We start from the raw sequence: 9,119 nt of genomic DNA, 5'->3' as shown, positions 1-9,119 counted from the left end.
ACGTATTAAAATCTTTACGTAAACAATATTTGGTACAAGAAGATATACAAATACTTACAGAAGACATTGTCGACCATTTTGTTGAAGAACTAAAATTTAATTGGAGAACACAAGTAAATGAGGAAGTGAAGACGCTAGCAGAAGTAATAGTTATCGGACAAACTACCACTGAAAAAAATTATAAATATATATTTTCTAAAGGTTCAAAGTACGTTAGGCGTGAATGTGATATTAACTTGTAAATATAATTTTGACATATGTAAAAATATATGTTTTTAAGAAAATATTTAACAAATTGATTCTTCGCTTTATTAGTTTAATTATAGACGCCTAACACTCCACGGCTTACAGTAGAATGAGACCTTTTATGTTATCATAAATGACGGAAAAAAATAAATAATATGACAAATGAATGATTATTCATTTGTCCAAAATGTAGTTTTGAAAAAAAAAAGATTAGTGTGGAAATTTTGTCGTTTCACCGTAAGTACAAATTCAGTCAACGATTTTAAATGAATTCACGAAGCTTCAACGAATGAATATGCAGTAACACACATAAATGTTATAATTTTAAGGTATCTGATAGTTGCGCACATTTACGGGTGTATATATGAACAAATATCGGAGCTTATAATTCTTCATTTCCCCACTAAAAATAGACTGCTGACATCTTTCGGAGCTTCACAATTCAGAATTGTTCAATGGAATGTTAATTTTAACCGTAAGTCTTTTAAGCTTCAGAGCAGTCAGATAATTAAAGAATAAGGAATGAAATGCTTTCAAAGAAAACGCATACAATTAAAATTTAAACTTTTTAAATTTTAGCTATAGAGTTTATACAGCCCTTGAGTAAAGGTCGCGTCACATAAACATAAAATACTCCGGCACCGCGCACGCGACTAACAATAGCGCTTTATGGTCAGCGACGGAGTTTATTTACTATACCGTATGGCTTTACTTAAGGATATGACCACACATTGCTTATATTAGTTATTTTGCTACAATTCTTGAAATGAAACTTCTTTAAAATCGTTTTAATTAGAAAGGCAATGAAACGAAAAACGTGTCAACATAAAGAAAGAAACACATTAAATGATATGCGTTTTGCATGGCGCTTACGACCTTTTTCACGGGATTCGCAGTTCATAAATTTTGTTTCATTTTTATTAATTTCATCATTTATGATATTTCTTTAAAAAATGATCATTACAATAAAAGGTCATCTACACGTATTTAGAAGCCTATTTATTAGTATACACTATATATTTCTATTTATTATAAACATTTACAGGTCATCAGGAAAAAAATATATACAGGAAGTCAACAAACATAGTGTGGCGGGACCATAGCGGGTATAAAATCTTAAAACTCCCGCATTGGAATGTAACTACCTGATTGGAAATCAATTTACAATCAATTGTTCGTTTTTCAATAAGGATTTAAAAAGTTTCGTACCGAGAAACTTTTTTTTTACCATGTACACATATTTTCATATAATCGAGGTCGATTCAGAAGAAATGACCGCTTAAAACAATGAATTGCTGCTAGCAAATTAAATTAACGATTTTACATTGAATTTCGTGTGTAATAAACTCTTAAATAAAATGACTTATCATCTGTGTATGATATAAACAAAGACGAAGTTGATAGTTTGATTTCATTATTAGGAATTAATGAAAGTGTGAGCTATGTTGGATGACACGTGTCTAGAAAATGCACAAGGAATTAGGCAAATGATGATAATTCGTATTTTTTCCCCATCAATAGTATTAAATCTTAATTTTAATAAGTATTTTTAATTCAAAAATAAGCTATCACAAACACAGAATTTAGTTCCTACCAAGATAATTTGAAACACATCAAAATTTTACAGTAAATGAATTTAAATCAAATGAAAAATAAAACAGTTATTGAAATAGGCTTCAAAAGCACCTGGAATCGTCATTATACAAATTAAAATAAATAAATATTTTATAACATATACACACGGTCGTCTGTTCCTATGTTGAGCAACTTAATGCTTGTATTATAGGTAACGACCGACTGTTATACCTAAATAGTTTTTTTATTTGATAAATAAACATAAAAATAATACATATATAAATATATAAATACAAATATTACACTGAGACTCAGGCGGGAATCGAATTCGCAACGGTGCAGAAAGTAGAACTACTAAAAACTGCGCCAACAGGCTAGTCAAAATTATGTTTGCTTTAATTAACAGAGATTAATCGGCTTATAAAATTCTTGCTTGAAGTGCAACCACTAAATCCACACATTTTTTTATCACTAATACATAGTCTTGAACCGAATAATATATATGGGGCATCCATTAATTAAGTGAGCTTTTTTCAATCAGTTTAGACCTCCCCCCCTTTAGGTGAGATGTAGTGAGTTTAGATCCCCTTACGTGAGATTGACGCTGAATATAATAGAGATTGACGGAAAATAATAAACTGTTCAAGTATACTATATTAATTTATTTACATTAAATAAAATTCAAAGTAAAAACTAAATGATTTTAATAGTCATGATTTATTTTAGCGAAAAAATGAACACCATATATATATATATATAGTATCTGTAGTATTTGATATTTTTTGCAGTTGATGTGAGATTTTCGATTACCCCCCCTCGGTTTAAATGAGATTTGTTGAGATTTCATTGTACCTTTCCCCCCAATTCTCAGCTCACTTCATTAATGAATGGCCCCATATAATATATATTTTTATACAACTCGGTCGGCAAACAAGCGTACGGCTCATCTGATGGTAAGCGATTATCGTAGCCTATAGACGCTTACAACACCAGAAGCATCACAAGCGCGCTGCCGACCCTATCTCCAATTCCCTCAGGAGAATGTTTCATATAATTATATAGAGGAATATGTTTCAGCTATTATATTGTTTTTAATATAAACTTTGAATTAATTTCAAATAAATATGACCGTATTGGATGATCTCATGCGAATAAAGTTGATCGTACTTAATTGAGTTATTGCGAGCGGACAGACAGCTGATAGCATTAATATTGATAAAAGTGACTAATACCACTACGTGCGATGTAGTGCTTTAATAAACACTTCGTTGCCCTATTTTGTGTGTTAGTCTTAATCTAGAAATATTCCGCAGACGGGACGACAATGGATTCTGATAACTCTAGAAATCAAAAATTTGTTTATTCAAATAGCCTTCAAAAGCACTTTAGTGATTCAAAATATTTTACAAATTGAAATTATATGTATTTGTTTTACGCTTCAGTAATATCCCACTGCTAGACATAGGCCTCTTTCCCCATGTAAGAAGGATCAGAGAGTGGACCACAACGGCTTAAAATAAATAAAGTTCAGCGGTTTTATTCGATTTCCCTATCATAAATAAAATAATCATAAAAAATACATCGCGTTGGGGGACCGCTCCAAACCTAACAATTCAATGACAAATAGTCTAAACTAACCTAACTAAGCAACGTAGATGAATTTAAAAATAAACTTTTATAAAATTACTTCAAAATATTGCGTTTCGGATACGACCGTCAACGACGTCTGCCTAAATATTATGGCTCGGGTAAAAGACTTAGGTAGGCATGTGATACTAATGAAAAATAAATAGTAGGTAATAAATAAATAGGAGCGGTCCCCCAATGCGATGTATTTTTAACCGACTTCCAAAAAAGGAGGAGGTTCTCAATTCGACTGTATTTTTTTTTTTTTTTTTTATGTATGTTACATCAGAACTTTTGACCGGGTAGACCAATTTCGACAAATTTTGTTTTAATCGAAAGGTTTTGTGTGCCAATTGGTCCCATTTAAATTTATTTGAGATCTAACAACTACTTTTCGAGTTATATCTAATAATGCGTTTTTACTTGACGCTTTTTTCGTCGACCTACGTTGTATTATACCGCATAACTTTCTACTGGATGTATCGATTTTGATAATTCTTTTTTTGTTGGAAAGGGGATATCCCTAGTTTGGTACCATGATAACGAAACTAGGATCTGATGATGGGATCCTAGACAAATCGAGGGAAACTCTCGAAAATCCGCAATAACTTTTTACTGGGTGTACCGATTTTGATAATTTTTGATTTAATCGAAAGCTGATGTTTATCATGTGGTCACATATAAATTTCATCGAGATCTGATAACTACTTTTTGAGTAATCTTTGATAACGCGTAGTTGCTTGACTATGTTTTTGTCGATCTACGTTGTATTACTAGTTGATGTAATTGAAGTCGGTTTTTTTTTCGTTTGCGAGCAAACACAATTATTTTTAGAATTATTAATACTCGTACAGACTTAGGTACTTTAATATTGAGTTTCTTTAATTATTTTTTACTTTTTAAAATCAACTTATTTATTGTGTCAGTGGTTTTTTTTAAATTTTTAATTTAATTTTTTATTATTGTGAATAGAATTGTGACAAATGTCGTCCGTTTGCAATATTCCTTACAAGACTGATGAAATAAACGCAAAATTAAACCATTCAGTTTTCTCTCTAGTCCTAGGGTTTATCTGTATTTTAATTGCTTGTAAGTGACGAAGTGAATGACGTTACAATGTTCGTGACAGGCACTTTCAGTACCGATTTGTTTTGCATTTTGTGTGTTAAGTGCTGTCCTTTTAATACTAGTTATAAATGTTTTAATATGGGTTTATATAACATAACATAATGTATTATTTTTATGAATTTTATGATTTTTTTTGTGTGTGATTATTTAATTAGTTAGACTTAAATTTTTTTATTGATTTTATTGAATTGATTAAATTATTTGTTAAATTTAATGTCATTTGTATACAAAAATCTGTAGGTGTAGAATTTGTGATCGACTTAACTAGCGCATTGGGTTCACTGTAATGTTAGTTTTAACTTTTTTATGCATAAATAAAAAAAAAAAAATAAGTTTATGACAGACAGAAGATCGAAAAAAAAATCGAAATTATTTTGAAACCAACTTTATTAATACGATATTTTATAGACTTTATTAACGATGATTATATTTCGAATTTGGAATGATCGTTTTTACTAAATAATAATTATAAGTAAATCGGTAGGAACATTACGCCATTGCATTGACACTTATTCAGTAAATATAAATTAAATGAAATGCAGCGTAGACGATCCCCATATCACAGTACTACGTAATTACCTAGATCGAGTACTAAACAAAAAAGGTTCTCTATACTTTTTTTATGTTGTTTTTTCATGATTCCTTTTTAATCGAAATAATAATCTGAGATCAGATAAGTACTTTTTGAGTTATCCCCAACCGCGAACCCACAACCCGCGGAGCATAAAAAGCAGAGCCTACTACAAACTGTGCCAACGGTCTAGTCAAATACATAAACACAAACGTCCAGACAACGACAAACATCTATATGGCCAATACAAATGTATGTCATTAGCGGAGATCGAACCCGCAACCGCCAGCTCAATAGCGATAAACCAAGTGCTATAACCGCTGCGCTAACGCGTCATTATTTTGAAATTATATTTCACAAATTATTATCGTCCGTCGGTCCCGGTTGTTATCATGTACACCTTATAGCGATCGTTACTCATAGTATCCGCCAACCTACATTGGAGCAGCGTCGTGGATTAAGCTCTGATTCTTCTCCTACATGAGAAAGAGGCCTATGCCCAGCAGTGGGATATTACAGGCTGAAGCGTAGCACAGAAATAACTTGACGTTACACTACAGTTCTCTCAACCCACTTGTAGTCTGTGCAAACCTTTAAATCTTCAATCTATTATTAGAGACTCTTCAACAGGACATATCTTTGATCTCTTATCACCTGATACATGATTTCATATCAGCTGATCCCGATCAGTTCATTAATATAATTATTAGTTCTAAATTGACTATACTGCCGTTAGATGGCGCTTAATGATGTATATCCTGTCTCTGACTAGCATGATGGCATAGTCGGTAGTAAACTTGCTTTTCTCTTTTGGTTTTGGGTTCTTGTTTGGGAAAGTGATCTTATCGCTAATTTTATAATTAAATTATTGATTTTGTTTGATTTGGCTAAAAGATTACCTACTAAAAAGTTTGATTCAAATCCATTTCTTAATTTCTATTCAAATCGGATTTTTTTTTAAGTCAATAATAATTAATATGTTAGATTAAAGCGAAATTATGATAAATGATCAATATAAGTTATATGACGGATGACTCCTTACAGCTAAACAGGAAGCGATACAATTTGCTAGATATAATAGACGTTTATAAATAACGATGGATTATTAAATGGCTATAGATCTTTTTATGTCGGATGTCAAATCTTTATAGCTTCATTTAAAAAAAAAATGATAACTACGCATATTAGATGCATGTTGTTTATAACTTCTAGGATTTTAAATTGTTCTAGAGTAACAAAAAGAACAAAAAATGTTTTGACACTGACGGTTGTAGTTCGATTCCCACTCGAGGCTGCAATTTGCATTCATCTACTCCTAAAGATGGCAAAGGTTTGTGTTTTAGACTAATGGTCAATATATGTATATATTTTTAATTAAATGTATGAAATATAATACGTATATTACCAACGTTGCGAATCCAAAGTTCAACTCTCTACACCACAACTCAGAAGCAGAAATTCGAGTGACAAACTTCGGCAACGTCACACGTCACACGGCTTCTTGCAGCCCTTTTTTTATAAATATAATTAGATCAGCAAACAAACATATGGCTCACCTGATGGTAAGCGATTACCGTAGCTTATAGACGTTTGCAACACCAGAAGTATCCCAAATACGTTGCCAACCCTATTCCCAATTCCCCTTAGGAGCTCTGATAACCTTACTCAGCAACAGAAATACAACGCTGCTTAGAAACAGTATTATTCAGCTGTGATCTTTTGTAAGGTCGAGTTACTACCCTAGTCGGGCTGCTCCATATTTTGAACAGGAAATTTCCTGCTGTGCCCTACGTCAGCTTAAAGTCTTAACTCCTCGCCTTATTGCCTCCACTTGTGAGAAGAGGGCTGGTGCATTTTTTGCCCAGAGAATCGGCATAGCGATTCAACGGGGAAATGCTGCCAGCATTCTTGACACAATTCCACGTGGACATGATTTATACCAAAACTATCTGTAAATATTTAGTTCTTAAGTTGTGAATTGTAAATATGTATAATTTTTAATAAACTATTGTTGATTCCTATTGTAATAAAGTGAAAAAAAAAGTTTAAAGTTAGCATAGTTGTTCCTATATGAACTTTAATCAAAATTGATTTAACATTCCGAGAAATTTGTAATTTTTAACAATCCTCTTTTGAGGATACGGAGAAATATTAACATCAAAGAATCACGTAAATAAACGAATTTGATTCATTAACTGTTTTTTCCTTTGTTTGTTTGTCCTTTGTTCAGAGTCTGGTTCGCATCAAGTTTGCTAATTTTATGAACATATACTTCAGATGATGTGAAGTTAATGTACATAAATATTTACGTCAGTTCAAGGAAGCGTGTAAATATGAAATATTTGGCTGTTATATGATTAACCTACATTTGAATAGGTCGAAGTCAATGTCGTAATTACCCGTATTTAGACGAAGAAGGTTACAGTTGATGTGGTGTATGAATTATTAATTATTTATCTGTAACTGATTGATTGATCGATTCAACCTCTGAATGACTGAATGACAGATTGATTGAGATAGGGCACATCAGGAAATTTCCTGCTCAAAGTATGCATGCAACATCCCGACTGGGGTAGTACCTCGACCTTACAGAAGATAACAGCTAAATAATATTTATTTCAAGCAGTATTGTGTTCCTGTTGGTGAGTGGTGACCAGAGCCCCTGGGGAGAATTGAGGATAGGGTTGGCAAAGCGCTTGCGATTCTTCTGGTGTTGCAGACGGTAGTCGCTTACCATCAGGTGATCCGTACAATTGTTTGCAGAGTTTAGTTAGTTATATAAAAAAAGCGTGTAACATCCCACTGCTGGACATAGGTCTCTTTCTCCACGTAGGAAAGGAGCCGGAGGCTAATCCACCACGCATGTACCATTTACTCAACATGTTTAAATAACTATACATACTACTACATAAGAGAAATAAAAACTTTACATAACAACGAAGTTCTCACAATATTAAAACAATATTAATATCTAATTTCCATAATAATAATATTAAAGCATATAATTTCTATTCTCTCCGAACCACGGTCGTCGATCCGATGTCCCCGCTCGACCGGACCTGTCATATCGTCACCGATATCAACCGATATCGTCGATAGAGTCAACCTGGCATTGTCGTTGCGGTTAATGATCACGACATGTTCTCCGCGATGAGAACAGACGTACTAGGAAAGTGGATAATATTAATAACTAGCTGAACTGACAGACGTTGGCTTGGAAACTGTCGAACGTTTAAAGTTGAAATAATAATTTTGTTTCCTTACGTTATCGAAGTTTTCTGCTCAATATTCTTAAATTTTCATTTCGTAAGATCGTTTTGCAATATATTAGAACACGTTGAAAAAAAAAATTGTCGAATTAGTGCAGCCGTTCACAAGTTATACTTTTAGCAACGCACTTAGCGACCACTTTTTTTTTATATTTAGAAGATAGATTATTATTAGACATTAATGACTGAGACAGCGTGAGTTGGCCCGTATTGACCTGTGATCATAACGTTAGTAGTTAATACTTGAAATAATAGAGTATTAATTTATCCTGCTTGTTCATGAACGCCTGGTACTCAATTCGCGGAATTTCTATATTCAAGTAGGCTTCAAGTGCAATTTTGAGTAATTAAAAGTTAATAATAATTAATTTTGTATTTAATTAATTAATTCTAGCAATAGTTATTACTAGAATAGTTATTGTTATTATTAATAGTTATTTATTAGTTTAAACATTCAGTATGACGATTTTACTAAAGAAGAACCGGCAAGAAAATTAACAGTTACTTTGCAAAAAACTCAATTGATGGCATGGACATTACAGGGAACCTGTGTTTACAAAAGTGCTCCTGATCACTCATAGCTGCCTAGTACTTAAACTCGTAGTATTTTACTACAAAATAAGTACACAATCAATGAGATAGAAATCTTATGTTTACAAAGATGAGCTCTTGGTTATTCATGAATGCCTGGTGGTACTTTATAG

This window comes from Melitaea cinxia, chromosome 21 (genome assembly GCF_905220565.1).
Source record: "Melitaea cinxia chromosome 21, ilMelCinx1.1, whole genome shotgun sequence".
Taxonomy (NCBI): domain Eukaryota; kingdom Metazoa; phylum Arthropoda; class Insecta; order Lepidoptera; family Nymphalidae; genus Melitaea; species Melitaea cinxia.
Note: the sequence above shows the minus strand (reverse complement) of the source record.